The following is an 11,028-nucleotide window of genomic DNA, read 5'->3' as shown; positions in this document are numbered from 1 at the left end:
CTCGAAGAAGCGAAAACTCACCTGTCGGTATCTGCCGTGGTTCTGTTACCGGGGAGGCTGAACGTGGGTCGAGAAAAATCAGACGATCGGCCGACCAGCCGCGGTGAGCTTCACTCATCACCGAACGCCGGAAGAGAATGGAGGCGCGTTGCAACGCTCCGAGACATATTTGGTGAAAGAACGTCAAGCAAATCGCAGGTAAGAACACAATTACGTGTACAAATTAAACCGAATGACGTGTCTAGCTTAAACGACGCTCGGCGAATATCCTCTCGAGAATAACGTCGTAGCTTGGCTTAGATTTTGTCAACCCCGTGTAGCGTCGCTACCATGATCGCGTATCTAACGGGAATGCTCGCGTATCCCGGACAAATACAGAGTTTCTTCACTTCCGGCTGTTGCATCGTTCCGAAGGAGACTTCGGACTAATGAAAGGGGTTTGGCACATCGTAGAAGATTCTCGAAGCTGGGAAATTCACCTGTCGGTATCTGCCATGGTTTTGTTACCGGGGAGGCTGAACGTGGCTCGAGAAAAATCAGACGATCGGCCGACCAGCCGCGGTGAGCTTCACTCATCACCGAACGCCGGAAGAGAATGGAGGCGCGTTGCAACGCTCCGAGACATATTTGGTGAAAGAACGTCAAGCAAATCGCAGGTAAGAACACAATTACGTGTACAAATTGAACCGAATGACGTGTCTAGCTTAAACGACGCTCGGCGAATATCCTCTCGAGAATAACGTCGTAGCTTGGCTTAGATTTTGTCAACCCCGTGTAGCGTCGCTACCATGATCGCGTATCTAACGGGAATGCTCGCGTATCCCGGACAAATACAGAGTTTCTTCACTTCCGGCTGTTGCATCGTTCCGAAGGAGACTTCGGACTAATGAACCGCGTTTGGCACATCGTAGAAGATTCTCGAAGCTGGGAAATTCACCTGTCGGTATCTGCCGTGGTTTTGTTACCGGGGAGGCTGAACGTGGCTCGAGAAAAATCTGACGATCGGCCGGCCAGCCGCGGCGAGCTTCACTCATCACCGAACGCCGGAGGAGAATCGAGAGGCGTTGCATCGCTCCTAGAAATTTGATGGAATAACATCGAACATATCACAGGTACGAATACAATTACGTGTACAATTTAAACCGAGTGACGTGTCGAGCTTGAACGACGCTCGGAGATTATCCTCTCGACAATAACATGGTCGCTTGTTTCACAATCTATCAGCCCCGTGTAGTGGCGCTGCCCTTGATCGTGTGTCTAACGGAAATGCACGCGTCTGTCGGACAAACGGAGTGTTTCTTCACTTTCGGCAGTCGCAACGTTCCGAAAAATATTTCGGACTGATCAACCGCGTTTCGTACGTCGTAGAGGATTGTCGAAGGTGCGAGAACAATCGCCGGTTATTATCTTCTGTGATTCGGGGCTGCGGATGGTGAATCTCAGCGACAACACAAAATGGCCGACTGCAGCTGCGGCGTACTTCACTCACAACAAGACGCCAAACCGAAGAGAACGCGATACGACGCAATAACGTGTAAGTTCATGTCTTTTCGCCTGATTTCAGTGCCTCCTGTGTATTATTATGCCATGTATGTGTAGAATTATGGTTTTCACATTCTCTGCAAAACATCGACAACCTTCCATTGCGAAATTCGTGTATCGTTGTATAACATATTCTGTACGTCGTTTATCACACATAAACGAGAAAACCAGACCAAAGGTTAACGAAGCGGCGATATTTCTTTCTCAATTTTCGTAAAGGTTAAATAGGCTTACACCGAGCTTCACGATTACGATATCTGGTATATAATTGATCACCCTGCAGATCCGAGCTGCTCGAGCCTAATATTGCTTTACCTACGAAGACGATGTTCTTACATCATACGTGAATAGCACCGATAAAAATGTATGAAAATGTGTAAAGTGCTCTTCACTGAAGTCAGCTATTACAGAAGGTTATCGACCAATAGACCTCGTCCGAAACTGATATTTTTTTCTGTATAATGAAATCTGCGCCATAAAACACTGAAACGCCTTTCTCACCCACCTCACCAAATATGCAAGGATGATCTGTAAATTAATCCACGATACTAATCGATTTTTGTGCTTTTCACAGGAACAAGGGGACACGTTCAGCGATTAATTGTGGCACCAGTTCCGAGATTCCGAGCTTCGAAACGCCACAGAAACGAGGCTCTGGATGCTGAGCTGCGATGTATCAATTTTAACGTGGGAATTTTCACCGTTGAGGCAATCGGTATGATTAGATTGCTTTTTATTTCTCTGGTGATACGGTATTTTGCACGTTTCTTGCTCGTTCGGATTGCTGCAGCCTTATAACTGGCGCTGAACCGAAATTCTAATTATTATGGTTTAGTCTATGGGTTTATATACATGACATTAGTTCAACGAATTTGTGGCCATTTTACGAACCTTTTGTCACTGATTTTCAGGTTGTTTGTTAAATGATCGTCTTAGCGACCTGCAGATTGTTATGCACGTATTTTCAATTTGTCTTTTTTTTTAAAAAGTCAGTTGATTGTTTCTAATAACTTTTACTCTTGTTTCACACCTCAATTGTCTCTTTTTATTGAGTGATGAAAACATGCGAAGAAATTACTACAAACCAGATCTCGCTTCGTTGTTTCTGTCTCCTCTCTCGTGCTTTTTACGTACATTATCTAACGCTACCTAAAAATATTTTCCCCACGTACTTCTATTTAATTACCCCTCTTTTAATCGCATTGAAAAACATTGCCAGACAACAAAGGTTACAAAATAAAAAAACAAACAGCTTCTCTTATTTCGAACGTCTTTTTTTTCCTTTAAATTTTGTGAATTTAATTTTTTCTTCAAAAATGAATACCGCATGCAGAAGCGGCAAATTTCGTTACTCAACATCCTTCTTCGAAAATTTTTCGTCACGTTTCCAATGATAAAAAACTGCCCCGATCCTATCACTGTTAGAAAAATTTAACTAAACGTAATAACCCAGCAGGTCCATTTTATATTTGTGTTATTTGTCACATTTCTGTTATTGAATATGAGAGAAATTTTTTCAATATCACCATTTAATTGGTAATATTCGCTTTCTTTTTTGCATAATAATATATTAAAAAATGCTTAAGTCAAGTCAAAATTTTTAGTCGACATGCTGGAACATCTTTATTCCAACCGTGTATCCAACGCTTGGCACCTATTAAAAATTTGAATCTCAATGTCCAGCCTCTGCCAATGGCGTGAAAGATATATCGCGAAGCGTGTGGCCCGGGTCGTCCAGGAGGACGAAGTAATGGACTGCCCGAATTCGAGGTTCGGGGTTCAGGGAAGAAGGAGGGTAGACAAAGATAGAGATAGCGAGCCGGCGGTCCGTGCAGATCGGGCAAACCCTAGGGTACGACTACTCCGAAGCCGGGGTGAAATTATTATCTAAACTGGGGGAATGAATCTTGGCAGTGTTCGTAAAAAATTAACTCTCGCCTTCATTCATCCCCTCCAGCTCCGGGCCCTTATGCGACCGTTGTTCTCCCTTTTATGCATTGTTTTTTACTTTGGCAAGCCGCTTTTTCATCGTTATTCTTTCTCTCCTTCTGTCCCCATTCGTATCCCTTATACTCCATTATGCATGGCGCGTGCCTGCGCACTCGCGCACAGCCCGATGGGTAGACATTTTTTTACGATCACATATTTCCGCGGCTAGTTAACGACCAGATTCCCGGATTTTTCGACCACGCGACGGCTGCTTCAGAGCGTTGAGCCGAACTATAACCCGACATGGCTTGACGTTTCGTAAACCGTGCACTGCGATCCAACCGCAGACTGCCACTCGACGCCGGGTGAAACGGGGGTTGCAAACCACCGTTACTCCCTCGAAACGTCATCGAAGCCCGGCGAAAGAGAACCTGAAAAAACGATATGCGGAGGGGAAGAAAAAAACACGAAACAGACTCCCTCGACGGTTATAAAAGTAAATTAAACTGAAATTCAGGTTGTTTAAAATGCAACAGCCAATTTCAATATTATATACCTACAGAATCACCATGGAAATCATCTCGTTCTACTTGACGAGGAAGACCATTATTTGAAACATGGGTATTCTGGTGCAGATTGAAGTTTGAGACCACCGAAATAAAAAACTATCTTATTTCTGAATCCGTATGAATCAAATCTTCCATAGATATATTTCTCATATTTCTGATTCTGTTTCTAAATATGGAAAAAATTGAAAATCTTCCGCGTTGGGTTAGAACTGATTTTCAACGGCATTGGCGCCTCTCGTAAGATTTTTAGACACTAATCAGGTAGAAAAATAACGAATTTTGCGACACTTATTTTGATCTAATTTTTTTTCTTGATTCGGTAGCTCTGAAAATTTTCAGATCGTAGATTGTAACTAGTGTAATTCTTTAGGAGAATCGGAGTGCAAAATTTCCACTAGGATGAGGACAAGATCCTCCGCATCCATTATTCACGTGTGAAGGGGTCGACGCACTGCAGATCGCATAGATCTTGCGCCCGGGGTAATTAGATCCGTGATTGGGCGAGGATTCAGCTACGTCACCAGACCGCGCATAGATTGGTGTATTTCGCGGGAGGCGAAATCCGTTCGCCACAAGCGTATATACATATAACTTCGCAAGTTTCTGCGGCTGTCTCCTGTCCCCCGGTCGTACTATACGTTATCCTTCCTTCCGTCCTTCCTTCCGCTTTCCACCCGGCATGCTATGCGATTCGCGTTACTTACTCGCATGGCGGTTTCGGAAGCCCCGTGGTTGAGGTTTTACCGGATGGTGAGAGACGCCCGAAAGGCGGAAAGGTGGTGAGGTGGAAAGGCGCACCGGAAGACCAGAGGAACCCCAGGGCCCGACATATTTGCCATAGTTTGTCTCCCTGAATATACCACACCCCGATACCCATCGGTTCGCCGTATTATACATTCGATATGAAGCCTCTGCGCTGGTGTAAAGAAATTCCTGCAAAATCTCGATCTTGCCAATTTAACACTGTGGGTTATTTTTTCACGTCTTAACAACTTTTCAACAATTTACAACTAAAAGACTCCAATGTGATTGCATTTCAGACTTTTTCAGACTGTAAACGTTGATTTTTTATATTCCCATATTTAGAAGCGTTATCAGCTGTATCAACGCCAGTAATGCTCCGAACGAGATAAAATTTTAAGACTAATTTCGCTTCCGTATGAGAAACGTGTGACTGAAAGCTGATTCGATTTTATCCACAAGTAGAAAAACTTCACACTTTAGTCCTGCTTTCTAACCTCAAACTGTGTTCCGGACACGGTATATTTAAAACTGGGTAGGATGGATTGATTTCGAGATGACAAATGAGGAAGCGAGAATTGAATTTTCCGTAAAGATAAGCGATGAATAAATTTCGCTAGTACGGCAGAGCACGAACAGTTCTATCGGCGGTTACCAAGCTACGGGGGGTTAGCATAGAGCTAGCTTAGAATAGTCGATTTCCCATGTGCATTCCTTTACGGCTTACGGGTTAAGCGAGTCTCGTAGTCATCGTTTGCGCGTAGCTGTATATTCTGCGATCCAAGGAATCGCGATGCTCACGTCATGCGTGAAACACAGGCACGTATATGAGGGAATTGAATTCGGTCGAATTCGCAAAGGTCTGTTCACTCCAGGATCGATCGCATAGTTTCATAGGCATCGACCGCTTCACGGATTCCTCGTGTACTTGAGCCAATTCTCAATTTGACAATTAGCCTCCATCAAAAAAATAAATATCGTACATAAGAAGGTTTTAATGTGCCGAATCTGCATCTGCTTTCCATTTTTTGCCGTCACGTACATGATATAATTTTTTTTTTACACAATTCAGAATTTGCTGTATTTTGTTTTTGCATTTACACTACGTTTGTTCTATTCGAATAATCAACCCAAGACATATTGCGCATAGGCAGGTGATACAATGAATAGCTCTCGGAAGGAATACTTGCAGATTTTTTTCTTGGTCGATTCGCGGCGAAACTGCAATCTATGATATGAAAAAAAAAGAAAGCTACAATGTAACCAGAATAAATTATACCAGTGGATAGATTTTCTGACGTTTTAATCATTAAATTTTTTAACTTTGTCACCTTGTGTATAATATCGTGCTATTCTGTCCGGGAGAGGTAAAAATTTCGATTCGCTCCAATGGGATTTTTCGAGAATTGTGTTTAAAAACGAAGTATGCATGTATATATATATTCAAGGACGTTCGAAGCTCCACGCGAGCCGGATGATGGGAAAATTTCTCTCCGAGCGAACATCACATGATGCGAAATGCACTTTTCCCGGGGTGCAGCAGCATCGCGTGGAAAGGGGTTTATTTACAATCCCAACTAGGTCAGCCAGACGATCTTCTCCTCTTCCTCTACGGGAAATTGATTTGTTCAGCTTGAAGAGCAAACATTCTTATATTTATAGCGGGAGGAGAAGATAGGTTGCAGGGTATTGGCACGGCTCTGGATCATGGCTGTGCGGTATCAATGTAGCTACGTATCCGACATTGGATGTAAAAGTTGGATGAAAAGAAAGCAGAGTGTTAGAAAGTTGGAATGACGACGAACGGAGGGAAATTAACGAAACTTGTGCCATTCCTACTAAAAATTGACAATAACACGGGTCAACGATAAAAAAAAAAGAAAAAATTTTCCCTCGAGTTTCTATTGAGATGAATAATAATAACCACAACCCTTATTTATTACTTATAAAGTTTGTTTTTGTGTTTCTTGCGTTGTTAAATAAGTCTTGAAGTTTTTGCTTAATAGCTAATTATATATGGTTGTCTATTCGGAAGAAAAAGGGGAATGTTTTCACTGAAATGTAACGGACTTTATCGTTATTAACGTTATCAGGATAATTTTATCATCTCTTTCACATTTCTAGTTTATTATTAATTATTATTTTTTGATAAAAGTCATTTAAGTGCAAAACTCAAGTTTGTTCAGTTGTTATTTACAATAAATGTTTTGAAGAGATAAAATAGTGAAAAAGAGACAAAAATTTACATACGATAAATGTTTGAGAAAATTGATAATTCTTCTTAAAATTCGAAACATCGTTCTTGATTTCAACAAAAGCAAACTTTATACAATAAAACTATTTTTTCGTTCATTATTTGCGTGGAAGAAATCAAAAATTGACATCCAGAATCGAGACTCAAAATTCGTGTTTACCGTTGTAATCGGAAGTAAAACGACCAATTCTTGTAGTTCGCAAAATTCGATTCCTCAGTTGTCTTTAGTGGCGTTGTTTCGCGACTCGAGACCAAAGCACCAAGGTTCTTGCTCTGATCGGATCAGATCAGACGAGTCAGAGGTAGAAGACGTATCGCGACGCAGAGTTGCAGGTATAGACGTATAGACATATGGTCGGTGATGCGGAGGGTGGCATTAACAGATGAGAAGTGGTTTCCAGTTTGGGGAAACTTTTTCATCCGCGTGAGAGGCGTAAAAATTCATTCCTAAAAACGCAGAAGAAGAAAAAGAAGAAGAAGAAGAAGAAGAAGAAGAAGAAGTAAAAGAAGAAGAAGAGGGAAAAAACCAGGCATCCGACCAAAAAATGGTGTAAAAAAAAAACAAAAAACAAGGTTGAAACTTCTCGATTGCAGCGCACGCGTTCAAGTGCGGGAAAAGTTGCGGTCGTGCCGATTCCACGACGACTTCTCTCGAGCAAGAAAAATGCCTTGGGAAACTTTGAATATTTACAGCTTCAACCCCCCCCCCTTCCACCCTTCCTCGCCCTTCCTTCTTTCCGACCTCACACACCCTCCACTCGAAGCAGCGATCAGCTTGCCACCTCCAGAGTTTCGTTGAATCATTCCTGAAAAACCTTTGAAATTTATTATCGTGAATATTATACGTACCGCCAGGGATTATGTATTGGTGTCGATGAAATTTTCAACCCGGTTCGATTTTCCATCATCAGGTTCTACGCTACCCGATATATTATTTACAGGGTAACCGAGAATATTTGTTTGTACGCTAATATTCGTGCACCACAACCGTCGCGGAGTTGAAAAGTTTCATTAACATTTTTCAAACCGGTCAAAAGTGGATGTTGAAATAAATTTAAATTGAATCTACAAGATCTTTTCATTTTTAATTTTTTTTTTGCAAAAGTACAAAGTCTGCGGAAAATGTTATAAAACCTTTAAACACTTATTTTTATTCGATTCGTTTTTGGCTTGTAACGACGCGTTGTTATAAATTGAAATATAAATATCTTGTGTAATTATTGATATAATTTCCCCAAAGATTTTACAAGTTATTTTTCACCGAATGGCAGTTATGAAAATAATCTAGAAAAAATCGACTCTTGCGTGTAATATTTACACTCATACTTGAAAGAAAAATTATTAGTGATTGAAACTAACATTCGAAAAGTGTATATTATTTACAATTATCAATCGCATCAAACTTTCGTGGCAGCAACAAGAACCTAATTATAATTTTTACCATCATTTTCTTTTGTTCTTGGCTTTTCACGGTTATGAATAATATTGCAAAAAAAAACCTCGCCCACCTTTTTTTATCTCATCTTCGACCTAATTCTTGAGAATAATTTTGACCCACGACGTTGGCGAGTCCCTTGATTTTCACCTTCCTTTACAAAGCATGGAAGCACATCTTTTCCGAGATTTCTCGTTGCCGGGGATGCTGAGAACGGCGTCCAACCGTCATCGGTGAAATTATATATTATATACGCAATTATCGTCTCGAGCGTAGTTTTGCTTGAAACTTTTCCGAATCCCTGCCAACGAAGACAAGGGTGTGCACCCTGCACTTTGCGGCAATAAGTCGCCTTTATGCATCGACCAGCTGCCCCGTTACGACGCCTAACCTGCGCTGTCTGCTAAGTTTGAATCGATTGTTATACCGAATACTTTCGTACCCCCGAAACGATTTTCACAACCCCGTAGCCGTGACGTGTCGCTGGCGAAAATTTGATACGAGGATAAAAATAAAGACCAAAGTTGAGAAGAAGAAGAAGAAGAAGAAGAAGGAGAAGAGAAAGGAGGAGGTTTAAGACGAAGAAAAAAAAACAAAAAATTAAAGAGGAGTGTAGAAACGAGCTTCTCTATGCATACGACTGTGAAATGAGAAAACGAAAACCTCTGAATCTGTTTTATTACGAATACTGAAGGAAATGGTAAAAATTTGAGAACGATTGCTTCTCGGTCAAGAAGTTATACGACGGTACGAATAAATGCAATGGTCGATTTTTTTTTTTTTTTTCGTTTTTTTTTTCCTCCTTCTTCTACTTCTTCTTCTTTCGTCTTTTACTAATGGAACGACAGTCGTTGCGTTCTCGTTTCGTATATTTCCCTGCACGAATAGCTTCATTACATTTCTAAACGCGGGAGAAACGTGCAATTAGGAAGAAAGGGGTGGGAGGGAGGGATATAAACGGCGTTATAATAAGCAGGTCGTTTAACGACTCGTCATTAAATCTGCGGTACACGGAGTGGTCGTCATTGTCGAAAGTCGAATGGTGCGAAAGGGGGAATATTCCCATCGCTTCTTCGCAGTCGGAGAGTGAGGGTGGATCCCCTTAAACGTCGTTAAAGACGTTTAAGTGATTCGGAGCGTAAGGGAGAGATAGGGGTTTTATTGCCGGCCGCTAACAGTTACCAAACCGAATCCATAATCTCGTTATTGTTGGAGATAAAACGAATGACTTATACAGGCGTAGGTATAACATTGCCGGTTGGCAGTTGCCCGAATAACGGATAGGCTGGATTATTATTTACTATTATTATTATTATTATTATTATGCGTCTAATGGTCCGACTCGCTTTAATTCCAAAACCATATTATTCGTTATTACGAACACTTACTTTATCCACGTATAACTCTGAACGATTTCTTTTTCATCCCAGTCTCAATTTTTACATCCCTGAAAAGCTACTGCGCCATTTTTTTTTTTTTTTTTTTTTACTTTTCATCACCTTTACTGGGGTTAGAGAATTGTTAGTTTCGGTGGAAAATCAATTTTCCGAATTTCAACGAATATTTTTCGTTTTACAAACCTCTGGAATCTGAAAAAAACAGGGTTTTGAAAAAATATCATGAACGGCTGGATGAAAAAAATTTGACGGGCACGATAAAATTTCGACGTCCCGTTCAATTTGAACTTCATATTTTACCAGAAGTAAATCGATTTTCAATGTTTTACCGACAAACGCAGACTTTTTTTCTCCTTATTACATTTTCTAAATAAATGATTATATTTTTCCCAGTTTGTATATTTATTTTTAAAAATACTTATAAATTTTTTTGTCTTTCTGTAATTATTCTTTCGCTCGGACGTTTTCGAGATCGTCGCGAAAGTTTATCCAACAGACCGACAGAATCTTCCCTTTTCATGCCGATGAAAAGACTCGCAGAAAAAAAAAAAAAAAAAAATCCGTATCGTAGAACTTTTTTTTTATCTTACTTTTCATTTCTATTTCTTTCTCTTCTCGCAAATCTTTACACAATTTACCAAGTTTTTCGCAAATAGAATATTATTAATACAGCTCTTTCGTTATTATTAATGTTACGGGTGTTCTAATTACCGTTGTAATAACGAATGAAATTTAACGACCCGCAGAGTCGAGCCGAGTCGGTTATAAACGTTGAGATTTTTCCGCGACAAGCGGGAAAACCACTAATTTCGTATTCAGTGAGCGAATGAAATGACTTCAGGCTGTTGGGATGGAGACGAAGAAAAAAGGGAGACGCGAAGAGATTCCGGGGCTTGCGCTCGTGCGAGAGAGGAGGACCTCTACCATAGGGCTCTTTTTAAATGATTCTTCCACGTCCGAAAATTGCTTGATACATACTGTATATAGGCTTAGGGTCGGGCCATGCCGGTGCGGGGGAATTGAAAGTAAAAGAAGCGAAATGAGAGTGTTTAAAACAGGAAGAAACAAAATGAATTAAAATAAAAAAGAAACGAGGAAAGGGAAATAAGAAACAAAAAACAGCATTAAAAATCAACCCTCCAGCGGGTCGTACATTTGTTA

At 40.8% G+C, this 11,028-nt stretch overlaps 1 long non-coding RNA gene across 1 annotated transcript; it reads left to right on the top strand.

Annotated features, from left to right (window-relative positions):
* The first annotated feature begins 1,047 nt into the window (after positions 1-1,047).
* Positions 1,048-2,252, top strand: LOC124308789 (uncharacterized). Its single transcript, XR_006909090.1, has 3 exons — positions 1,048-1,112; positions 1,225-1,534; positions 2,117-2,252. It is a non-coding gene; the product is annotated as an uncharacterized LOC124308789 (long non-coding RNA).
* Positions 2,253-11,028: the final 8,776 nt, after the last annotated feature.

The sequence above is a fragment of the Neodiprion virginianus genome, chromosome 7 (genome assembly GCF_021901495.1).
Source record: "Neodiprion virginianus isolate iyNeoVirg1 chromosome 7, iyNeoVirg1.1, whole genome shotgun sequence".
Lineage (NCBI taxonomy): Eukaryota > Metazoa > Arthropoda > Insecta > Hymenoptera > Diprionidae > Neodiprion > Neodiprion virginianus.
This window is presented reverse-complemented; position numbering and strand designations above follow the sequence as displayed.